A 24,440-nucleotide genomic window follows, 5' to 3' on the forward strand; every position below is an offset into this window, starting at 1 on the left:
TGCTGAGGGTTTTTATCATAAAGGGGTGTTGTATTTTACTGAAAGCTTTTCTGTGTCTATTGAGACAATCTTATGGCTTTTGTTTTTAGTTCCATTTATATGGTGAACCACATGTATTGATTTCCATATGTTTAACCAACCTTGCATCCCAGGAATAATGCCTATTTGGTTATGGTAATTAAGTTTTTGGGTCAGGTGTGGTGGCTTATGCCTGTAATCCCATCACTTTGGGAGGTGGAGGTGGGTAGATCACCTGAGGTTGGGAGTTCGAGACTAGCCTGACCAATATGGAGAAACCCCGTCTCTACTAAAACTACAAAATTAGCTGGGCATGGTGGTGGGTGCCTGTAATCCCAGCTACTCAGGAGGCTGAGGCAGGAGCATCACTTGAACCCAGGAGGCAGAGGTTGTGGTGAGCTAAGATCATGCCATTGCACTCCAGCCTGGGCAATAAGAGTGAAACTCCATCTCAAAAAAAAAAAAAAAAAAAAAAAAAAAAGTGCTACTGGACTCCATTTGCTGGTGTTTTCCTGAAAATTTTTGCATCTATATGCATCAGGGATATTGGCCTGTAGTATTCTTTTTTTGTTGTTTCTTTGCAGAACCCACAGAAGACTTCCATGGTCTTACAACGTAAAAGACCTGGAACTCAGCCCCACTTCTGGAACCTTGCTTTCAGGTTACCTCTCTTTGCTGAGGGCTTTACTTTCGCTTAATAAGTGCTACTCTCAGTTTTTGCTATCAGAGTGATATTAGTTTCATAGAATAAGTTTGGAAGGAGTCATCTACCTCAATTTTTTGAAATAATTTGAGAAGGATTGGTACTACCTCTTCTTTGTAACTTTGGCAGAATGTGACATTGAAACCCTGTGGTCTCAGACTATTTTTTAGTTGGTCATTTTTTTTTTCTTACTCAGTTTTGATACCAATTGCACCTAATAGACATCTACAGAACACTCTACCTATCAACCACAGAATATACATTCTTCTATGTACATGGGATGTACTGTAAGATTGATCACATTCTTGGCCATAAAGAAAGTCTCAATAAATTAAAAAAATTGAAATCCAAACAATCATACTCTCACACCATATTGGAATAAAAAGAGAAATCAATACCAAGAGGATCTGTTGAAACCAGACAACTACATGGAAATTAAACAACTTGTTTCTAAATATCTTTTGGCTAAACAAAGTAATTAGGAAGACATTTTAAAAAATATTTAAAACAAATGAAAGTAGAGACACAACATACTAAAATCTCTGGAATGCAGCAAAAGCAGTACTAAGAACAAAGTAGAAAACAGTAAATGCCTACGTCAAGAAGTTAGAAAGATCTCAAATCAACAACCTAACATCCCAACTAGGCAAACCAGAAAAACAAAAACTAATCCCAAATGTAGAAGAAAATAAATAACTAAAATCAGATCCTAATTGAACAAAATTGAGATACACAAATCCATACAAAGGATCAACACAACCAAAAGTTGATTTTTTGAAATGACAAACAAGAAAATACTTGTTACATGTTAGTAATTTAGCTTACCTTAGATGAAATGAAGTAAAGGAGGTAATGTGGATTATAAGAAAAAGATACTTGCATACATATGTTTATAGCAGCACAATTTGCAACTGCAAAAATGTAGGACCAGCCCAAATTCCCATCAATCAATGAGTGGATAAAGAAACTGTGATATCAAACTGTGATATCATATATACAGCATATATATATATCAATCATATATATCATATATATGATATATAATAGATATATATTATATATATAGTATTACATCATATATATGATGAAATACTACTCAGCCATAAAATGAATGAATTAATAGCATTCACAGCAACCTGGATGAGATTATAGACTATTATTCTAAGTGAAGTAATCCAGGAATGGAAAACCAAACATTGTATATTCTTACTTATAAGTGAGATCTAAGCTATCAGGATGCAAAGGTGTAAGAATGACAATGGACTTTAGGAATTTAGGGGGAAAGTGAGGAAGGGAGTGACAGATAAAAGACTAAAAATAGGGTGCACTGTATACTTCTTGGGTGATGGGTGCACCAAAATCTCACAAATCACCGCTAAAGAATTTACTCATGTAACTAAACACTACCTGTTCCCTAATAACCTATGGAAATGGGGGGGGAAAAAAAGAAAAAAAAAAACTTGGAACTTCAATCTCTCCCTTCAGGTGTAGACTTGGATAAATCTATAAGAAGGAATTTTCTTACCAAATGGGGATAATGATAGCATTACTCCTTGTGAGGAGTAAATAAGTTAATGTAAGTCAAGCAGTTGGCATTCAAAAGTGGAGGTAAGCTGAAGCCCTGTCAACTTTATTTTTTTTCTTATGTGATGTCATCTAGAGAAAAAAAAAAGTTCATGTAGTCCAACCGATTATTCATAGACATCCTGCATTCCCAGATGAATTTAGGCAACCCAACCCAATTCAGCTACCTTCAGTGATTCCCAGAAAACACCCTCATCAAAAATTAATACTATAATTGTGAAAAATAAATGTTAGGTGTTGTGTTCTTCACGTTCTAGTTTCATAATAGAATAAAAACATAAAACTCTACTTTCTTGCTTGACCAGCATTTCTATAGATATGACAATTAAAAATAAACTCAGTGTCATAGAAACAAGGGAGTTGAAGACAATATTTCACGAAATGAAGTCACTTTTAAACGTGATTTTCTAAGATCTAAAAATAGTTTATTTTGGTGTGGCCTCATGGGTTTGCCATAAACTTTTAAAATTTCAAGACTTGATATTGCTTTGAATTGATTTCCAAACCAGGAAGCACCAAGTATGCTGCACATTTAATCTATTCCATGGATGAAATAGTTTTTGTAAGATCAACATACAAAAAGCACAGGTGAACTTTAGTAAATGATAAAAAGATTTGAAGGTTGATTTTGAAAATCATAAAATCATGTTATTTAAATAGATTCAAATAATTTGTTAAAAGTCATGGCAAATTTTGTAATATTTATTCACAAAATGTATCTTGAATTTTGTCATTCTTGTCATTATATGCACCTGGCTCCTCAAAAACATTCGCACTTGATATTTTCTCCATAGACATTACAACACATGTGCCTCCCAAATACAGAGCACTAATCATAATTTTGAGCAGCACTGCTGAGAAAGATTTTAGTAAACTCAAAAGCTTTTCTTTTCTAAACTCAAGAAATGAAAATGCCCAGAAGATGGTACTCAGGAAAGTCTGCACAGCCTTTCAGAAATAGATCTCACCTCTAGAGCAAATGAAAGTACAAAAGCAGAAATCGAGAAGATAGTGTTTATCTCAGGGAATAAAAGCCACTTGTAAAGCCCCAGAGATTGCTGCTGCTGCCAGACATTTAGTCATAGGAAGCAAGTGAAAATGAATTTATTAACTACATGGGAAATTGAGTTACTTATATTCACGCACAGGTAAAAAACATAGTATATTTAATCTAAAACAATCAGATCTCATATAATCTGATCCTTTTTCAAAATGTATAGCATTTAACCTTCTTTAATAGTGATTAATTTGCCTGTCTTCTTTTATACTACACTCCCTTCAATATGCCTGTTGATAAACCTTCAGATTATTCAAGCTTTTTATTTCTATTCTATGATCTGGACTGAGAGTTAAAAGAGATGGGAGGTACATGAGGGTGCATGGACTTCATTCTTTCTTTTTATTTTTATAATATGGTGGTAATTATTGCTAGCATTGATGATTCCCAAGGAAAACATTTCTACTTACTGGACATATGGTTCCCCTCGCAGCCATTTAATCAAATGCATGGTATATTAGCTGTGGGCTAATGAGCTCTTCTTGCTGAAAAGTAGGTAATCCTCACAATTCCCTCACTTCTGGGTAGCATGGCATCCACCAGGTCAGTCTCATGTAATTCAAGTCTTGGGTATTACAGTAAGTGCCATTTCAGAATGGAGAACTCACAGAGGAATTTGTAATAATACTAGGTAGGAATCAATTGAGATCATTTCTGTTGCAGGAAAGAAAAAAATTTTTTACATTAGTAAGACTGAAAATTTCATAGAGACATCAGGCTTCAGGCATAGTTTAATGAGGGCTCTAACTTAATAATTTTTTTATTTACTTTTTTATGCATTGGCTACAGCGACTTCCTCCGTGGCATCCAAGTGTAATGAGCAGTTCCAGACCTCACAGCCATACAACACACCATTCACATACATAAAGGGATTTAGCACTGGATAAAGTTTGCTCACTGACATTTTTAAACTAATCATGGCAGCAAGAAGAATCAAAAAAAGGGCTCAACAACTGGGATGCCCTTTAAAGCTGAGAGTGGTTTTGGATCCTTCTTAACCATAAAGCTACTATGCACTTGGTGAAAGGGAGATAGAATCACAATACCAACAACAAAATTACTTGTATTTTAATGGAACGTTTGCAAGCCTTGAACAATTCTGGGTGCTTAATAATGCATAGATTTTTCTTGAAATGAAAATTATGTAAATATAAGGCCTGGGGTTTTCTATTTGCTTGTTGATTTTCAAAGTTCACTAATGAAATATCCCAGCAAGATTTACTTGTTTTACACCACAGGCTCATATTTTTATATAATACAGTATTATATACCTGTGTAATATAATAGGTGTCATATTACCTGTGCGTGTGTATGATGCTACGGACCTACGAAATACAGAATTATGCTTTCTACAACAACAACCCTTACAAAAGCATTATAACATAGGTTATAAATATAACTTGTCCTTAGGTAATGGCATTTTAGTTTGCTTTGAGTATATTAAAATAAATCACATTAAATTATATGCTTTATTTCATACTTACTATTGAAATAAATGAAATATTCTAATATTATTTACTATATAGGACTTAAATTTATTTACTAAACAAATGTCTGCTGGATAATTAACAATTGTCAGGCAGTACATACAGTGATAAAAGGAGAAAATGAATAAGACAAGATTCCTCCTCACAGCTTTCCCACAAGGTGCCACCCACCAACAAGTCATGAAATTAAATGCGTGACAACTGCACAGAATAATAATATTAAATTCAGATATACCAAGGTGTTAGGGACATTCAGTTACTGATTTAGAAATTAATCATCACTTAGTTGCTCAGAGGTGACTTGAACCGCAAAGGATGAATGGGAGTTTGTGAGATGAACAAAGGAAAAATGAGATTCACATAGAGAATATTACTAACAAGGTAACTAAGAGATATGAAAGAATTAGGCAGGTGTGTAGGAGAACAATATAATTTGTCATCCAGACTGGAATGCATTTGGTAGAAAAAGAGAAGACTGATAATTTAAATTATATTATGCTTTGGAATATTATTGACCCACAAATTGAATTTTATATGTTGATAGACATATTAGTAATTCTAATAAAATCTAATTCAGAAGTAATTTTTCTAAAAATTAAGAAATAATGTGCATATTAAAGAAAAACTTAAAATCATCTTTTCAATTTGATTATCTGAGCATTAAATTCAATAGAAGCAGAATAATTAGTGTTTCTTTGTATACTTAAGAGTTTCGTGGTTGTTCCAGAATCTAGAACATATTCTTATTAGCATATTTTTGGTTAGTTATTATTTTTACTATTATTATTTTTTATACTATAAGTTCTGGAATACATGTGCAGAACGTGCAGGTTTGTTACATAGGTATATGTGTGCCATGGTGGTTTGCTGTACTCATCAACCCATCATCTACATTAGGTATTTCTCCTAATGCTATCCCTCCCCTAGCCCCCAACTCCCTGACAGGTCCTAATATGTGATGTTCTCCTCCCTGTGTCCATGTGTTCTTATTGTTCAACTTGCACTTATAAGTGAGAACATGTGGTGTTTGGTTTTCTGTTCCTGTGTTACTTTGCTGAGAATGATGGTTTCCAGCTTCATCCATGTTCCTGCAAAGGACATGAACTCATCGTTTTTCATGGATGTGTAGTGTTCCATGGTGTATATGTGCCACATTTTCTTTATTAAGTCTATCATTGATGGGCATTTGAGTTGGTTTTAAGTCTTTGCTATTGTGAAGAGTGCCACAATAAACATATGTGTGTATGTGTCTTTATAGTAGAAAGATTTATAATCCTTTGGGTATATACTCAGTAATGGGATTGCTGGGTCAAACGGTATTTCTGGGTCAAGATCCTTGAAGAATCACTACACTGTCTTCCACAATGGTTGAAGTAATTTACACTCCCACCAACAGTGTAAAAGTGTTCCTATTTCTCCACATCCTCTCCAGCATATGTTGTTTCCTGACTTTTTAATGACTGCCATTCTAACTGGTGTGAGATGGTATCTCATTGTGGTTTTGATTTACATCTCTCTAATGACCAGTGATGAGCTTTTTTTCATATGTTTGTTGGTCGCATAAATGTCTTCTTTTGGGAAGTGTCTGTTCATCTCCTTCCCCTTCTTTATGATGGGGTTGTTTGTTTTTGCCTTGTAAATTTATTTAAGTTTCTTGTAGATCCTGGATATTAGCCCTTTGTCAGATGAAGATTGCAAAAACTTTCTCTCATTCTGTAGGTTGCCTGTTCACTCTGATGATAGTTTCTTTTGCTGTGCAGAAGGTCTTTAGTTTAAATAGATCCCATTTGTCAATTTTGGCTTTTGTTGCCATTGGTTTTGGTGTTTTAGTCATGAAGTTTTGCCCATGCCTATGTCCTGAATGGTAGTGCCTAGGTTTTCTTCTAGGGTTTTTATGGTTTTAGGTCTTACGTTTAAGTCTTGAGTTAATTTTTGTATCAGGTGTAAGGAAGGGGTCCAGTTTCAGTTTTCTGCATATGGCTAGCCAGTTTTCCCAACACCATTTATTAAATAGGGAATCCTTTCCCCATTTCTTCTTTTTGTCAGGTTTGTCAAAGATCAGATGGTTGTAGATGTGTGGTGTTATTTCTGAGGCCTTTGTTCTGTTCCATTGGCTTACATACCTGTTTTGGTACCAGTATCATGTGGTTTTGGTTACTATAGCCTTGTTGTATAGTTTGAAGTCAGGTAGTGTGATTCCTCCAGTTTTGTTCTTTTTGCTTAGGATTGTCCTGGCTATGCAGGCTCTTTTTTGGTTCCAAATGAAATTTAAAGTAGTTTTTTTCTAATTCTGAGAGACTAGTATTGCAATCCCTGATTTTTTTTTCTTTCCATTTACTTGGTCAATCTTCTCCATCCCTTTATTTTGAGCCTCTGTGTGTCTTTGCATGTGAGATGGGTCTCCTGAATACAGCACACCAATGGGTCTTGACTCTTTATCCAATTTGCCGTCTGCATCTTTTAATTGGGGCACTTAGCCCATTTACTTTTAAGGTTGATATTTTTATGTGTGAATTAGATCCTATCATTATGATGCTAGATGGTTATTTTTCCTGTTAGTTGGTGCAGTTTCTTCATAGTATTGATGGTCTTTACAAGTTGGTATTTTTTTGCAGTGGCTGCTACTAGTTGTTCCTTTCCATATTTAATGCTTCCTTCAAGAGCTCTTGTAAGGCAGGCCTCGTGGTGACAAAATCGCTCAGCGTTTGCTTGTCTATAAGGGATTTTATTTCTCTGCTTATGAAGCTTAGTTTGGCTGGATATGAAATTCTGGACTGAAAAATTTTTTCCTTAAGGTTGTTAAATATTGGCCCCCACTTTCTTCTGGCTTGTAGGGTTTCTGCAGAGAGATCCACTCTTAGTCTGATGGGCTTGCCTTTGTGAGTAACCCAACCATTCTCTATGGCTGCCCTTAACATTTTTTCCTTTGTTTCAACCTTGGTGAATCTGACAATTGTATGTCTTGGGGTTGCTCTTTTCAAGGGGTGTCTTTATGGTGTACTCTGTATTTCCTGAATTTGAATGTTGGCCTGACTTGCTAGGTTTGGGAAGTTCTCCTGGATAATATCCTGAAGAGTGTTTTCCAACTTGGTTCCATCCTCCCTGTCTTTTTCAGGTACACCAATCAAATGTAGTTTTGGTACTTTCACATAGTCTCATATTTCTTGCAGGCATTGTTCATTCTTTTTCATTATTTTTTCTCTAATCTTGTCTTCATGCTTTAGTTCATTAAGTTGATCTTCAATCTCTGATATACTTTCTTCCACTTGATTGATTCAGCTATTGATACTTGGGTATGCTTCACAAAGTTCTCATGGTGTGTTTTTCAGCTCCATGAGGTCATTTAGGTTATTCTCTAAACTGGTTATTCTAGTTAGCAATTCTTCTAACCTCCTTTCAAGGTTCTTAGCTTCCTTGCATTGAGTTACCGCATGCTCCTTTAGCTCGGTGGAGTTTGTTATTGCCCAGCTTCTGAAGCCTACTTCTGCCAATTTGTCAAACTCATTCTCTGTCCAGTTATTTTCCCTTGTTGGTGAGGAGACATTCTGGTTTTTGGTATTTTCAGCCTTTTTGCTCTTTTTTTTTTTCCTCGTCTTCATGGATTTATCTACTTTGGTTTTTGATGGTGAACTTCGGATAGTGTTTCTGTGTGGATGTCCTTTTTGTTGATGTTGATGCTATTCCTTTCTGTTTGTTAGTTTTCCTTCTAACAGTCAGACCCCTCTACTGCAGGTCTGCTGGAGTTTACTGGAGTCCACTCCGTATCCTGTTTGTCTGGGTATCACCAGCAGAGGCTGCAGAACACAAAGATGGCAGCCTGTTCCTTCCTCTGGAAGATTCATCCCAGAGAGGCACCCACCAGATGCCAGCTGGAGCTCTCCTGTATCACGTGTCTGTCGACCCCTGCTGGGAAGTGTCTCCCAGTCAGGAGGCACGGGGGTCAGGGACCCACTTTGGAAGGCAGAATGTCTCTTAGCAGAGCTCGAGCACTATGTTGGGAGGTCCGCTGCTCTCTTTAGAACTGGCAGGCAGGAGTGTTTAAGTCTGCTGAAGGTCCCCTTTCCAGGGGGGTCAATGGTTCTGTCTCACTGGCATTCCAGGCACCACTGAGATATGAAAAAAAAAAAAAAAAAAAAAAAAAAAAAAAAAAAAAAAAAAAAAAACCAATCTCCTGCAGTGGCCCCTTCCCCAAGGTGCTCTGAATCAGGGAGATGGGAGTTTTATCTGTAAGTCCCTGACTGGGGCTGCTTCCTTTCTTTCAGAGATGTTCTGCCCAGAGAGTAGGAATCTAGAGAGGCAATCTGGCTACAGTGGTTTTGCTGAGCTGGGGTGCGCTCTGCCCAGTTCAAACTTCCTGGCAGCTTTGTTTACACTGAGGGGAAAACTGCCTTCTCAAGCCTCAGTAATGGTGGACTCCCCTCCCCCAACCACGCTCGGTCATCCCAGGTGGACTTCAGACTGCTCTGCTGGCTGCAAGAATTTCAAGCCACTGAATCTTAGCTTGCTGGACTTTATAGGGGTGGGATCCACTGAGCTAGACCACTTGGCTCCCTGGCTTCAGCCCCCTTTCCAGGGGAGTGAATGGTTCTGTCTCACTGGCATTACAGGCACCACTGGGATATGAAAACAAAACAAAACAAAAACACCTCCTGCAACTAGCTCAGCATCTGCCCAAATGGCTGCCCAGTTTTGTGCTTGAAACCCAGGTCCCTGGTGGTGTAGGCACTGGAGGGAATCTCCTGGCCTGTGAGTTGTGAAGACCATGATAAAAGCGTAGTATCTGGGCCAGAATGCCCTGTTCCTCACTACACAGTCCCTCATGGTTTCCCTTGGCTAGGGGAGGGAGTTCCCTGACGCCTTGTGATTCCCAGGTGAGGCAACGCCCCACCCTGCTTCTGCTTGCCCTCCATAGGCTACACTCACTGTCTAACCAGTCCCAATGAGATGACCTGGGTACCTTAGTTGGAAATGCAGAAATCATCTGCCTTCTGTGTTGATCTTGCTGTGAGCTGCAGACTGGAGCTGTTCCTATTCGACCATCTTGCCAGTCACTCCATGCTGTCCTAATTGATTACATTTTAAAGTAATATATTTGAAACTGTTGATAATAGCAATTGATTTTTCACTGTAGGCAATGAATGATCTAGTTTATTTTTTAAAATATCATACACATATATTTACTTTTTGGATGTACATTTCTAATAATTTTAACACATATATAGATTTGTGTAACAACTGATATAATTAGGGTCAGATTAGTTCTTTCACCTCAAAAATGCCCTGTGCTTGTCCTTTGTAGTCACACTCTCCCTCCAGTCCTAACCCCCGACAACCACTGTTCTGTGTTCTCTCATTGCAGATTTGTCATTTTTTGAGAAACATGCTCTTTCTAATGAGCCTAAATTCATAATTCATAAATTAATAATGAAATGTATAAATATTTTACACCAACTGTTTTCAGTTACTCTCTTTTTGACTACATTAAGAGTAACATCCTATGATGAATATCTTTTTAACACAAAGACCTTAATCTGTCTCTGTTTATAACTCTTTCAATGATTCTAGAAATGTACATGTTGCAACAGTTGCAGATTTTTCACAATGCAATTTTATTTCAAATAACAGTATGAATTTATCCAATAGAAAATACGGCCTCAGCAATAGATTGTTTCTATAATTTGAGGTATTTCAAAGCACAATCATAACTATCAGAATTAAATCTTGTATACTAATTGAGCTTCCTAATTTAACTTACCAGTTACCCCCATCATTGATAGATATAAATTTCAAAGTTATAACTTCGAATTGAATTGAATTCCTTTCAAAAATTGTTATTTGATTGAAGCTTAAACAATTGAACTTTTTTATGGGGCAGTTTAAGAATATTTTGTTACAGCTTTTAACTGATTTTGAACAAAATGCAACCAAAATTTAGAAGACTGACATTAAAAAATCTAATACTCATTAAAAACATCTATATTAATTTTTATATCCACTCTTCAAAATCTCAGACATTTCTGAATACCTAAGAATACAAAGAAACAAAACATACATTGCCATGCTGACTTTCTTTCTCTAAAAAAAAATTCTGTATATTAGTTTCATCACTGAACTTTTGTATTACTGTTACTTGATGTAGTTATTTTAAAAATTAAAAGTTACAATCTGTTTTTCCATTATATTTTAATTGGTATGTCAGTTTACTCTCATATAATTATGCATTATGTGTACTTCTGAAGCAATTCCAAGTACATTTTACTGCATTGAAAAATTACTGTATCAAAAGATTCAAAATATTACCAAGAATAAGATAAATATTTATTTACCTTATTTTACAAAAATTACAAAATTACATAATTTTACACCATTAAATTAATGGTAAAACCATTTTGTTAACATTCTCAATCTTTTTGATGGAAGGACTTCTCAGCCTCTATTTTTAACACAGATTTCATGGGTGCATAAAGCTGTGATTTTTTAATTCTTTTTTTTTTATTATTGTACTTTAAGTTCTAGGGTACATGTGCACAACATGCAGGTTTGTTGCATAGGTATACATGTGCCATGTTGTGTGTTGCACACATTAACTTGTCATTTACATTAGGTATATCTCCTAATGCTATCCCTCCCCCTGCCCCGTACCACAAGACAGGCTCCAGTGTGGGATGTTCCCCTTCCTGTGTCCAAGTGTTCTCATTGTTCAATTCCCACCTATGAGTGAGAACATGTGGTGTTTGGTTTTTTGTCCTTGCGATTGGTAATGGGGTGGCTTTGTGCATCACAGAGTCCATGGCAGGGACCAACATACAACTTCATGGAACACAAGTTGGTCAGACATTTTCCCCACCACTACCCTATGTGTGAAAGAGTTAGTTGCTACTAGATACCCATGCCCTTGTGCACTCAATCCTTCGCCCCCAACCTCTGTATTGTGCCATTATGCAACAGTAGAAAGGTATAGAATACTTCCCCCTCCTGTTGCCTTCAGACCTTGTTATTTGATTGAGACTGTCTTAAGCCAAGGTAGGATAAATAATTATTAGCTTTTACTTCCCCTCTTGCACTCTTGGGTTCACATGAGAAGGCAGGTGACATCTTCTGATTCAAGGAGAATGCAGAGACATGTGGAGTAGAATTAATTCACCCTTAGACATGGAAAGTCCAGCCATTCTTCAACTTGAAGCAGACCTTCCCCCAGTAAGCTGCAGACCTGTGAGCAAGAAAAATAATTCATGATCGTAACTGAGATTCTGGGATGGTTTGTTACACAGCAAAAGTTGACTAATACAGACCACAATATCCTGTCTAAAAATGTCTCCTTCTCCCTTCATTTTACAAATCAAATGTGCATTTTCCTTCCACTGAAACTTTCTAACATTCCTACTGCATTCATACATTAGGCCCTCCTAGCAAAATTCCCCATTATTATTTTAAAGTTACTCTCTGGAATATTCTTCATCTCTCATTACTTTATAAGTACTAACTTATGAAGTATTTGCAACATACACCTTCACTCTACTGGCTAGGTTAGTAGGCAAGTGCCTGAAGAGCATGAAGATGAAATGAATACAAGTATAGATTCTAGAAAGAAAGATGTGGTTATGCTGTTCCGTTCGCCTCTAGCCTGTTAAACCATATCTATGGACCTAACTCTGAACACTATCTCCAAAAGAGTTTCAATTAACCAGATAAAATACGCCATAACTTTAAGCAGAAACAAAATTCAAAGATTAAATCTACTAAATAAACAAGGTCTGTGCTGGTGTGTGTGTGTGTATGTGTGTGTGTGTGTGTGTGTGTGTGTGTGTGTGAGAGAGAGAGAGAGAGACAGAGACAGAGAGACAGAGAAACAGAGAGAGAGAGAGGAGAGTTTTCTTAAGAGAAGGAAACAGATACAACATTTTGTCTTTAAATATTTGAAGAATACTTCTGCGGATGGAAAATAAACTTGCTCTGTGGAATATAAGTAGTGAGAACAAGATCCAATACCCAGAAACTTCTTCTCTGATTTGCAGAGATGCTGCTGCCATTCGGAGTCACTGGATATGGAATGGGCCACCTCAAGAAATGTAAGTGTGCTTTCATTGGAGACTGTCTGCAAAGATTATACCCACCTTTCATAAGCATAATGTAAGAGATTCGTGCCTCACATAAATGATAACATTATCAATGAATGTTAATGGAGTGTTTAATTGCCACCACAACCAACCTTCAAACCTTCCTTCCTTCCTTCCCTCCTTCCTTCCCTCCTTCCTTCCTTCCTTCCTTCTTTCCTTCCATCCTTCCTTCCTTCCTTCTCTCCTTTCTTCATTCCTTCCTTCCTTCTCTCCTTTCTTCCTTCCCTCCTTCTTTCCTTCCATCCTTCCTTCCTTCTCTACTTTCTTCCTTCCTTCCTTCCTTCTCTACTTTCTTCCTTCCTTCTCTCCTTTCTTCCTTCCCTCCTTCCTTCCCTCCTTCCTTCTCTCCTTTCTTCCTTCCCTCCTTCCTTCTCTCCTTTATTCCTTCCCTCCTTCCTTCCCTCCTTCCTTCCCTCCTTCCTTCCCTCCTTCCTTCTCTTCTTCCTTCCTTCCTTCCCTCTTCCTTCTCTCCTTTCTTCCTTCCCTCCTTCATTCTCTCCTTTCTTCCTTCCCTCCTTACTTCTCTCCTTCCTTCCTTCCTTCTTTCCTCCCTTCCTTCCTTCCTTCTTTCCTTCCTTATTTCCTGCCTCCCTCCCTCCCTCCCTGCTTCCTTCCCTCCCTCCCTCCCCACTGCTAGTAAAAAGCTATGATCATCAATTGTGTACCAGCATAATGTTCAACACGGGGGTTGCAGTGGCAAACAGACAGATATGTTTTCTGACCTCATGGAGCATTCCTTTGAGTGGTAAAGACTGATAATAAACTAATAATTAAATATATATTGTAATAAATGCAAAATATGAATAGAGAGCACATAGAGGGCATAGTTGATATATTTGAAAATTTGCCAGGGTTTTCCTATCTCTATGCTATTGTATATTTTTTCACCAGTCTGGTCTTGAGGCCTGTCTCATGATAGTGGCCATAAGCTCTAGCCTTGCCTGAACAGAAATTCAGGGGATTTAGTCTTGGATGACTACAGTATGCCTTTTATTAGATATTTCTTTATTCTGGCTGACTACCTAATGCCTAAGTGTCCAACCTGTGACAATGTATCCCTCTAGAAACTTATTTATACTAAGACACCATTGTGACTTTTGTTTGACCTGTGTTCAGTTTATTCCTACCAAGATATCGACTCTGTAGAAGGTCCTAACTGGGAAAGAAGTTAAGTTTGGGTGGTTTATTCAGGTAAAAGACAGAGTAGGCAACTCAAGAAAACAACATTAAATAGCAGAAACAATTTATTATTTACAGGTCCCAGAAAGAGAGGGCAGCATACCCTCGAGGACCAATGGGAAAAGGCTATTAGTCCAGGACATGCATGCCCAACCAGTGGGTGGGGAATGAACGAGAGTGAGCCAGAGATCTGTGTGCTGAAGTCTTTATTATAATGCATGGCATTACTTAGGTGGGTTTCCTGCAGCAAGTTCTGATGGTGGGTTTAGAGCAAGCGGGGATGAGTTCCATGGAGTCCACTCTGACTGAGAGGCAGTCACTGTGGTGTATATGAACAGTGCATGAGGTGTGTATAGTCAATAAGTTATATCAAGGTTTTCCACAGGGAGATGATCACCGGGAGTTGGTTGTATAAAGTAGATATCTGGATTGGACATATTAAGAAACTAGATGGAGGTGGAAAACTGTAAACAAGGGTGACTATGCCCTGCTCCTGATATGAAAAAATTAAACATATTCAAAATGGATGCCAAGGCAACATAAAATTATAATTTTCTATAAATCCTAATTACAGATAAATACACTGAGTTTCAGACAGGTTAACATCCAACAGCTAATATGTGCCAGAGCTAGATTTCAAATTGAGGTCTATCCAATCTCAATGTTTGCATTTCCATTGCACTTCAGTGGGCGGTGAAAGTAAGTCCCTACTAAGGCACTTTCAAACCCCAAGATGCTGAGATTCATATGACATATGCTGTGTTCACAGATATCAGTGATTCAACAGTAAAACTGCTTTCTGTTTAATTATTTAATTATTTTTAGTAGCATTAGAAATATTTTTCTTTTTCTTTTTTTTTTTTCTTTTTTTTTTTTTTTTTGAGACAGAGTCTTGCTCTGTCATCCAGGCTGGAGTGCCATGGCGTAATCTCCACTCACTGCAAGCTCTGCTTCCCGGGTTCACACCATTCTCCTGCCTCAGCCTGCCGTGTAGCTGGGACTACAGGCGCCCGCCACCACGCCCGGCTCATTTTTTTAAATGTATTTTTAGTAGAGACGGGGTTTCACTGTGTTAGCCAGGATGGTCTCGATCTCCTGACCTCGTGATCCGCCCGTCTCGGCCTCCCAAAGTGCTGGGATTAGAGGCGTGAGCCACCGCGCCCGGCCTAGAAATATTTTTCAAATTAAATACTGGTATGAAATTAAAATAAGAAGAAATATGGTAAAGTATAGGCTATAAAGAATGGTGGGACCATTAGTCTAAACATAGTAACCTGCATTTGTTTAAATACATAATGCTGTAAGATTTCCTGTGAACCCATTGAGAAGCTATGTTTTGTTTGTATTCAAAATCCCACCTCAAAACTTGGTATTTTCCCATAAAAGTGAATAAACTGATAAGGAGGAGTTATTTTCTGAGATACTTGCTGCAAAATCATGTAGACTGTAAATCTGTCTGAAGAATAGACCTGAATATTCTTTGTTATGTTCTTCCTAGGTATGGCATTCAGTTAAATAATTACCAGGAATTTAACTGCAAGGCACCAAAAAGAGACAGTTGTGTATATGAAACACATGCTGAGTTTGCACTCAAATAACCTGAGTTCAAGTCCCAGCTCTAAGCCTCAATGATCTTTTTTCTATCTGTAAAGTAGACATAACATTGCTGATTTCACAGGGTTGAATGCTAAGGGTTGAAAAGAAGTGTTGTGCTATCCATAGAGAAACATGTCTTTATGGCTGAAGCTGGAAGCCATTATCCTCAGCAAACTAACACAGGAACAGAAAACCAACACTGCATATTCTTACTTATAAGCGGGAGTTGAACAATGAGAACACATGGACATAGGGAGAGGAACAACACACACTGAGGCCTGTTGGGGGAGTGAGGGGAGTATGGAGAGCATCAGGACAAATAGCTGATGCATGCTGGGCTTAATACCTAGGTGATAGGTTGATAGCAAGCCACCATGGCACATGTTTACCTGTGTAACAAAACTGCACATCCTGCACATGTAACTGAACTGGAACTTCAAGTAAAGTAAAATTTTTAAAAAGATAACATAAAAAGGAAACATGCCCTGTTATAAAACCAAGCCCTAAGATATGCTGCATTTGTCTAGAATAATTTCAATAGTTTCTAAATGTTCAATTTTCTATATACAGTGAATTTAAGCTTGTATGTCTCCCATGACACATACTGTTGAATCTCCCTTACCTCAACAGTTAAGAATTGTCCATTTATGGCTTATGGAATTGTCTCTGTCCTAATCTCTCTTGGAAATTTTTCTTTTGCTGCCCTACTAATCTTCTGTGCCCCATGCTGTTTCTATCTCATATCCATTGAATTAAAATGGATGCATCTTTGTTCCAGGGTTGGAACTATGTTTAGGGAGCCCTCCTTTTTCTATCTGCATTTTCTTAAATGACATCTCCCACATTTGTGGATTTGTATTGCTCTGATTCACACTGTTTCTAATTTGGTTCTGATTAGAATTTTCAATCTGCTGTAACGTTAAGAATGTGTGCTCTCTTTTAATATGTGCTGTGTGAAGTGCCTACCTGTAAAGCCAGAAGTAGCAGCCTTTTCTAGTAGGGAAGGGACACCTGGGTTGTTCTGGATGTTGGTCGTAAGTGAGTAACATTCAGTTGGTCACATCCTGAGACAGCCCTCCCAGCTGTGTAGATGTCAATGGCTTTAGGACGCGCAGTGTGCTGTGCTGCGCTGCACACATTTCTCTAGTATGCTGCAGCCTCCGATGTGTTGTTTAACTGATTCATGTCCAGTATGTGAAGGCTATGAAAGTGTTTTAAAATCTTTAAAATTCTCCTTATGGAAATTTTCTAATTTTGTGTTATTACTATCATTGGCATCACCATTGTGAGCTCTTGTGCTTTTCCTATATCACAGAGCAGGCGACTGTCTATAGGAAAGGCTCTTCCCTCTCAAGTTGCTGCCTAATCTTGAAATTACTGGTACAAACATATTATATATTTATTATTTTGAATTAGATTCATTTCATAAAATATTATCAAACACCTTTTATGTGCTAGGCACTCACTCATGTTCTGAAAGGTATAGTCATTGGTATTATACTATGTACATTTAAAAAATACATTTGAAGGGATCATGGAGTATTATCATTGCCCTTTAATGGATAAATATTAATGAGTGTTTAAATACCTTGTAGGTTATACTTCTCAAAATTGTCCCTAGACCAGCATCATTAGTATCACCTAGGAACTTCCTGGAAATATCCTGCTAAATCAGCATCACTTGGGAACTTCCTGGAAATGCCCTTCTAAATCAGAAACTCTGGGGGTGGCTCCCAGCAATGTGTGTTTTAATAAACCCTCCAGGTGATTCTGATGTTCCTTGAGTTTGGAACCCAGTGTTTTACAGGATGCCAGTTACAGAGATGGTGGCAACGGTGATGGGAGTGGGGAGGTAGGAGAGTTGAATTTTGATCATCTTAGGAGAAAATAAGTAAATGGTATGCACTTCCACTATGTAAGGAAAGGACTTGGCTGGAACAATTCAGTAAAGGGATGTGGAAAGACTGAATTTTACCACTTAAATAGAGGGTGTCCAGATGAACAGAGATATGAACAGCGAAAAGTATGAACTAAAAAGCTACTGAAAACTTACTTCAGGTATGTCATTATTATACTCAGAGATGATTGACTCAGTAGTGAACATTGTTGACATTTGAGCCCCAGTCTGTCCTTGCAGGCAGTATTGCAGTATCTGTGCTTATGGATCGTTAAAGCAACACACGTTCTATAAATGCTTTGGTGTCATACTGTCTTTTATTCTGCTGTAACTGGCATATCTTTCCAGTTGGCTTTGTTCCTGAAATTTCTTATGTTGATAACTTGTCCCACTGAAGGTGTCATCTGCAGTAATTCACATACCACAACTACAAAAAGGATGGCATAACATAACCACCAAGGAGAACTTTAGCTTTGTTGATACAATTACTCTTTGTAGGTCTTCTGAAAGACATTCTGGTTTACTCATGTATGTGTGTATATGTGTTTTAGTGTAATATACACAACTATGTGCATGTGAGTGTATGTTTCCAGCAACCTGCTTAGCGAGAAAAAGGCAATATAAATTTTATTTCATTACCTACGATGAAAATGTTTGACTATGTTTCTTTATTCAAGTTGCTAAGAATGTTCCTGCTTTTAGTCAGTTCACAGCACTTGCATTTTCAGCATACACTTTATAGAATTTCTCCTGTGAACTTCTCATTAACTTATATTAGTGTCCAAGCCATTAAGTTTGGATTTAGACTATAAAGGGAAAATAAACCAGTCCTTCGCTTCATTATTGATTATATGTGTCATCCAAATCTCCCCTTCCCAGTGGCAAAGGCCCTCATGGTCATTAATATACTCCTTCTTCTTTAATTAGTGATTGTAGGAGCTTCCAACTACACTTTCAGATTGCATTGTGTCATGTTGCTATTAAATTAAAAACAAATCATTCTTCATTTAGTTAATGACTACACCTTAGGGACTCTCAATAAATATTAATTAAATTGTATTTCATGTAGTTAGGATTCTATTTGAATAACACAATCTGTGTCCAGATAGAACAAATGGTTAGGAATATTGGCAGGTATGTTTTATTTGGAAGAGTATAGAGTATGTGCTTGGCTATAGAAAAAACAGGGCAGTGTAGACACAGCAGTGGTCAAGGGAAGCATTATAAATCTCCAAATCCCAAATATGAGTTTGGTCAAAAGATGGCAAACTTTATAAATTTCCCTCAATTAGTTAGAGGCCATGGAAAATAAACTGTAATTAAACTGAACATATTTTCTTCCTTCCCCCTACTCTTTCACTTTTCCTTCTTTCCTTGAACATTTACTTCTTTCCTTGTATTTATTTATAATACACACACATCAATTGTGAAAATGCAGTGTAGTGAGGAGTACTTTATGAAACTAGAATGGTAAAAAGTGGAGCTCTGGTCTTTACTTGATGGCTTTGTATTTTCAGACAAGTTACTTTATATCTAGGATTTTAAGTTTTCCCTTCAGTAAAATTTCTGTGAAATTTACTTGTAGAAAGGCAGTGTTTGATCTGTGCATTTCTCACTCAGTAACACCTATTGATTATCTACTATGTTGCAGAGACTGTGCTGTGTGCCCTAGTGGATGCCTGTGATTCCCTGACATGTACAAGATACATTGCTAGACTCAAAGAGGAAAATATATTAGAAGAGAAAGGAGGATAATATTTAAGATTTTAAATATCCAAGTGCTCTGTAGGCACTCATTTAATTCTCACTATGATGTTGTGATGTGGGAATAATTATAAACCAATGCTAAAAGGGTAAGGAACTGAGGCTGAGCTCAAAGATTATTTAGTGAATTTTCCTAGGTAATACAATTTTGAGGTGGTAGAAATGGACTATAAACCCACAAATTCTTACCATAGAGCTTAGGATCTTAAAAATATTGCCTCTTGGCCGGGCACAGTGGCTCACACCTATAATCCCAGCACTTTGGGAGGCTGAGGCTGGTGGATCACAAGGTCAGGCGTTCTAGACCAGCCTGGCCAATATGGTGAAACCTCATCTCTACTAAAAATACAAAACTTAGCTGAGCATGGTGATGCGCGCCTGTGTTCCCTGCTACTCAGGAGGCTGAGATGGGAGAATCTCTTGAACCCAGAAGCAGAGGGTTCAGTGAGCCAGGAACGCACCACTGCACTCTAGCCTGGGCGACAGAGTGAGACGCCATCTCAAAAAAAAAAAAAAAAAAAAAGGTTTCTTTCACTCTAAATACATAATATAATATGCTATATATATATTATATACATAATCATATACACAAAATTGTACATGGGATAGGTAGCTATATTTATATCCCATTTTATTCTAAGATTTTTTTAAAGATAATACAAACATAATATTTATATTCCACTTTGTTCTAAGGTTTTAAAAGATGATCATATATAAATAATTCAGCCCACGAGTATCTTCTGGTCCCCTAGGAAACACAAATAAAATATAATATTAGAGACATGTACGAAGTCCTGTGAAAATGCTAAATAAGGTAAAATCAACTGCCTAGATAACCTAAACAAGCTGTTTCAGAGCAATAAATATTTGACTTATGCATGGGAAAATAATAGGCATTTACCAAGAACCGAAGGAGGTGAAGTGAAGGAAAAGTATTCCAGGCAGAGGGTAACATGAGCAAGGACATAACTTTGGAGTTGCAGTATCATAGGATAAAATATTTACTGAGATGTAAGAATCCCATGGATTAAAGAAGGAACAACATTGAGCTGGAGAGAGGTCTTCTAAGGTCAACGTAAGTGCCCAAGCAAGAAACTGTATTATCTCCAATTTACAGATGAAGAAACTGGCATAGAGAGACATTATAATTCAATGTCTTGTCATTCATGAAAATCAACAAAGAGGACTTCACTTACATCTAAATCTGGTAGGCTTATAACTCTCTAAAATCATACTCAATTATGAAAAATCAAATTTATCAATGTGTGAGAGCTGTAGAGGGCACATCAAAGAAAGCCAGAAATGACAGGAGAGTAGTGAAAAGCTTATCAGTGAGAAAAGTCATAAGAAAACAGTACTCTTCAACTGGGAAGTTGTTGTGAAAGCCTAAGAGGTAGAGAAGATTTTAGAATTGCTGACATTAATAACATTACAGTGAATCATTTAGAGATACTCAAACAATTCTGAGGATTAAGGGGAGATTAGATAGCATAGGTTTAAGTAGAATAAAAAGGTAAGTGATTGTAGAGTAACATAGAAATTATCATTGAATGGCTAATACTCATGTTCAGGTTGATCTGGAAGGTAAATGGAGTTAGGAGACCTAGGAGTTATATACCCAGTAACAGAAATATGATGTATATGAAATCTAGTGAGGCATTTGACATTATTTTTCTTGTTTACTCTGCTCACAAAAGGAAATATTTTAGCTAGAAGATAGTGTGATTATATGAATAAGTGACTACATGCCTAATTATATTCAAGAAGTGCTGAATAATTGGTTGATTCATTCTTGGTGTTACTCTGATTCAGCCATACTGGCTTTTTTTGTTGTTCCTTGAATAGACCAAGAATAATTATACCCCAAAGCTTTGCTGTTTTTCCTCACCTAGATATTGTAATAGCTTTTTTTTTTTCACTTCATTTAAATCTTTGCTCAAATATTACCTTAGGAAGGTCTTCCCTGATCACTTGTTTAGAATACATATACTTGTGCTCAATTTGCATTACCATAGATTTTTATTTCTACATAGCACTAAACAGTATCTACCATTATGAACTTATTTGTCTCTACCACAAACGTCAGGACTTGTTTTTAATGTAATAACTTTGACTCTACACCTACTGGCATACAGTAGGTGTTTGTTAAATATTTACTGAATCAAGGAATGTCTGATCATCATTGGGATGAGATTCCTTGCAGAACCATGCAGAAATGTCCTGTTTTACTCAGTAATTATATAAAGACATAGATGGCTTTTCAAAATGATGGAAACTCCAGGGAAGATGGCAGAGGGAGTAGATATGTTAGAAAAAGCTCTATGCATTTTTAATACAATGCTTGGAATAGAGACGTAATGGTCAATCTCTGTTTACCATATACTCTAAGTAGGTTATTTAAATCAAACAGATGAATGACCCAAAGCTAGCAAAGAATCCCTAATATGATGCACTACAGCATTGTGACTCAGAAAGATTTCAAATAAAATGATGAAATAGGCTACATCTAAGAAAGTGAAATGTAACAGGAAAACTGTGAAAACTACACTTGGATTTAACAAACAAAACTGCATTGAATTCAAGTGAGGTGATGGCACAATTAAAACTAATTCATAGTGAAACAAATTCAACCTAGTCAAGACATGGAAATTATAGTAAACCGTAAATTGTATTATTGTGTAACAAGGCTATTATAAAAATTGAGTCAATATGTGGCTTTGTAAACTAAAGCAGTGTCTAAAAGTACTAATAATTCCATTATAGTGTATGTTAAATATAGCACATCTGAGGTATACCCTTCAAATTATGCATTCATTCATTTGAGTAGTAAATATATATGGAGTATCTACTATGTGTTAGGCATTGTTCTCAGTACTGAGGATGGGGTAAGCATATCTCCACACCTGATGTCTTTGTGATAGTATGTTTTTTGTTTGTTTGTTTGTTTTTTGGTTTTTGTTTTGTTTTGTTTTGTTTTGTTTTTTGAGACAGAGTCTTGCTCTGTCGCCCAGGCTGGAGTGCAGTGTGCAATTTCGGCTCACTGCAACTTCCGCCTCCCGGGTTCAAGCAATTCTCCTGCCTCAGCCTCCTGAGTAGTTGGGATTACAGGCGCCCGCCACCACGCCCAGCTAATTTTTGTATTTTCAGTAGAGACGGGGTTTTACCATGTTGATCAGACTTTTCTCAAACCCCTGACCTCGTGATCTACCCATCTCGGCCTCCCAAAGTGCTGGGATTACAGGCGTGAGCCACTGCGCCCGGCCCGATAGTATGTATTTTTGAACCAGCGGAAGGCTACTGCCCTCTCTGCACCCCAAGTTTATGGACTTATTGACAAAGCATTGGCGTGCATTTAGCAATAATATATATGATGAGGAAAAAAGATGAAATCAGTAAAAACAAAAAGGTTTATCTGAAGTATTTGTATCTTAGGTATTTATGATTTTTTAGAGAGTAAAAAATGTATTGTGTATTGCTCTGAAGTTGAGAACTAACGCCTACAGATGAATTTAAACATTAAATAGAACTTACGTCTGCACAAGTCCAAATTAACTACCTCTTGACATCACTCTCCTCAAAGTACTAATCTCTCCATCTGTAAATTTCTTAAACAACGAAGAGAATTTCGCCTTCAAGAGTAGTTTAGGCATTCTTTATTAGAGTTCGGAACAGGTCATTTCCAATTCTAGATTTCTGTGAAAATGAATTACAATCTCTGAAGCAGATTCCAGAAGGACAACCGAAATGTGGTAAGTGGGTGGTGATCAGAGTGTGTTTAGAAAAAGAAATTTTACAGTCTGTGATCTCAGAGTTTAAAACATTCTGAATGACTTGCAAGAGCTCTGGTAGGACTGGGCTTATTTTGTGAAGCTGAGGGGAAGTGAAGCACAGTCCCAAAGTTGAAGATAGTGGTAGGAAAGTTGTGAGTAGACTAAAAAAGAGAGGAGGGGTTAGAATAGGGAGGAAAATTGTGACTCAGTTACTAAAGCCATTAAACTTTGTCTGAAATGAAGGCAAGTAAAAAGGTGTTTGTATGACTAATGTGGAAATTTTAAAAAGCTGAAAGTTGTAACAGAATATTCCAATCTCCTTTATAAACTTACATTTCTTTGTGGAAGGTGGGAGATGGTACAGTGGAACTGGTGAAGGTTTGTGGAAAAGGATGATATCAGGACGAATACAGGTTTTTTGGAAGTAAAGAAATGGGAAGAACTTTTGTGAAGAAGGTCAGTGCCCCAAGATGATTTTATTGGAATCAAGCAGAAATATCAAAGAAATATAAGATTGAAGATGGAAAAAACTTTTAGAATGTTAACTTGAGCTATATAGCCAACAAATTATAGAAATTGCTAGAGGGAGAGATTTGCACCCAGGTGAGTAATTAGGGATAGTGGGACGATAGAAACAGAGATCTAATGGGTAGACTGGGGGGAACTATTAGGAAGGTATCTCTTAAAGGTTGATGTGGAAATGGCCGAGCACGGTAATTTTTGCAATTTGAAGATAATTCCTTCTCAAATTTTATAGGTTATGCCAATGTTGATTTGAGAAAATATGTTTTTGGGTAAGAGGAAAATACATTCCCTTCTTTGACTGATCAGAGGAGATAACAGATAGTGGTTGGGGCAGAAGTAAAGATTAACTGGTAAAAGAGGTATAATGACTCCAAAAAATTAACTATACTTGTTCTTAAGAAGACATATTAAGGCTGCCTGGGAAAGAGTAAAATTATGTCTTCAAAGTCAAGTTAATTGAGTAAAGGAACTTTATATATTATAACTTGCCAATTGTGTGCACTGCTTTATTTCAAGATCCCTTGCACTGTGGCAGAACACAGACAGAAAAATATTGTGATGAAAGGCACAGAATGTGGAGTGATACTTCCTGGGTTTGAACCCAAGATCTGTAACTTACTCACTACCATCTAACTTTGAGCAAGATACATAACATTCCTGTGACACAGTTTTTTTTTTTTTTTTAATTTATAAAGGTGATATACTAAAATGCACTTCAGATAGTTATTGTGAGAATTAAAATG

At 37.0% G+C, this 24,440-nt stretch overlaps 1 long non-coding RNA gene across 1 annotated transcript in view; it reads left to right on the forward strand.

Moving 5' to 3' along the window:
* Positions 1–24,440, forward strand: part of LOC119624875 (uncharacterized) — a 581,364-nt gene that overhangs the window by 189,982 nt on the left and 366,942 nt on the right. The window contains exon 2 of the long non-coding RNA XR_012093742.1: positions 12,865–12,918. This is a non-coding gene — a long non-coding RNA (uncharacterized lncRNA). The remainder of the gene's footprint in view (positions 1–12,864; positions 12,919–24,440) is intronic.

This window comes from Chlorocebus sabaeus, chromosome 8 (assembly GCF_047675955.1).
Source record: "Chlorocebus sabaeus isolate Y175 chromosome 8, mChlSab1.0.hap1, whole genome shotgun sequence".
NCBI lineage: Eukaryota > Metazoa > Chordata > Mammalia > Primates > Cercopithecidae > Chlorocebus > Chlorocebus sabaeus.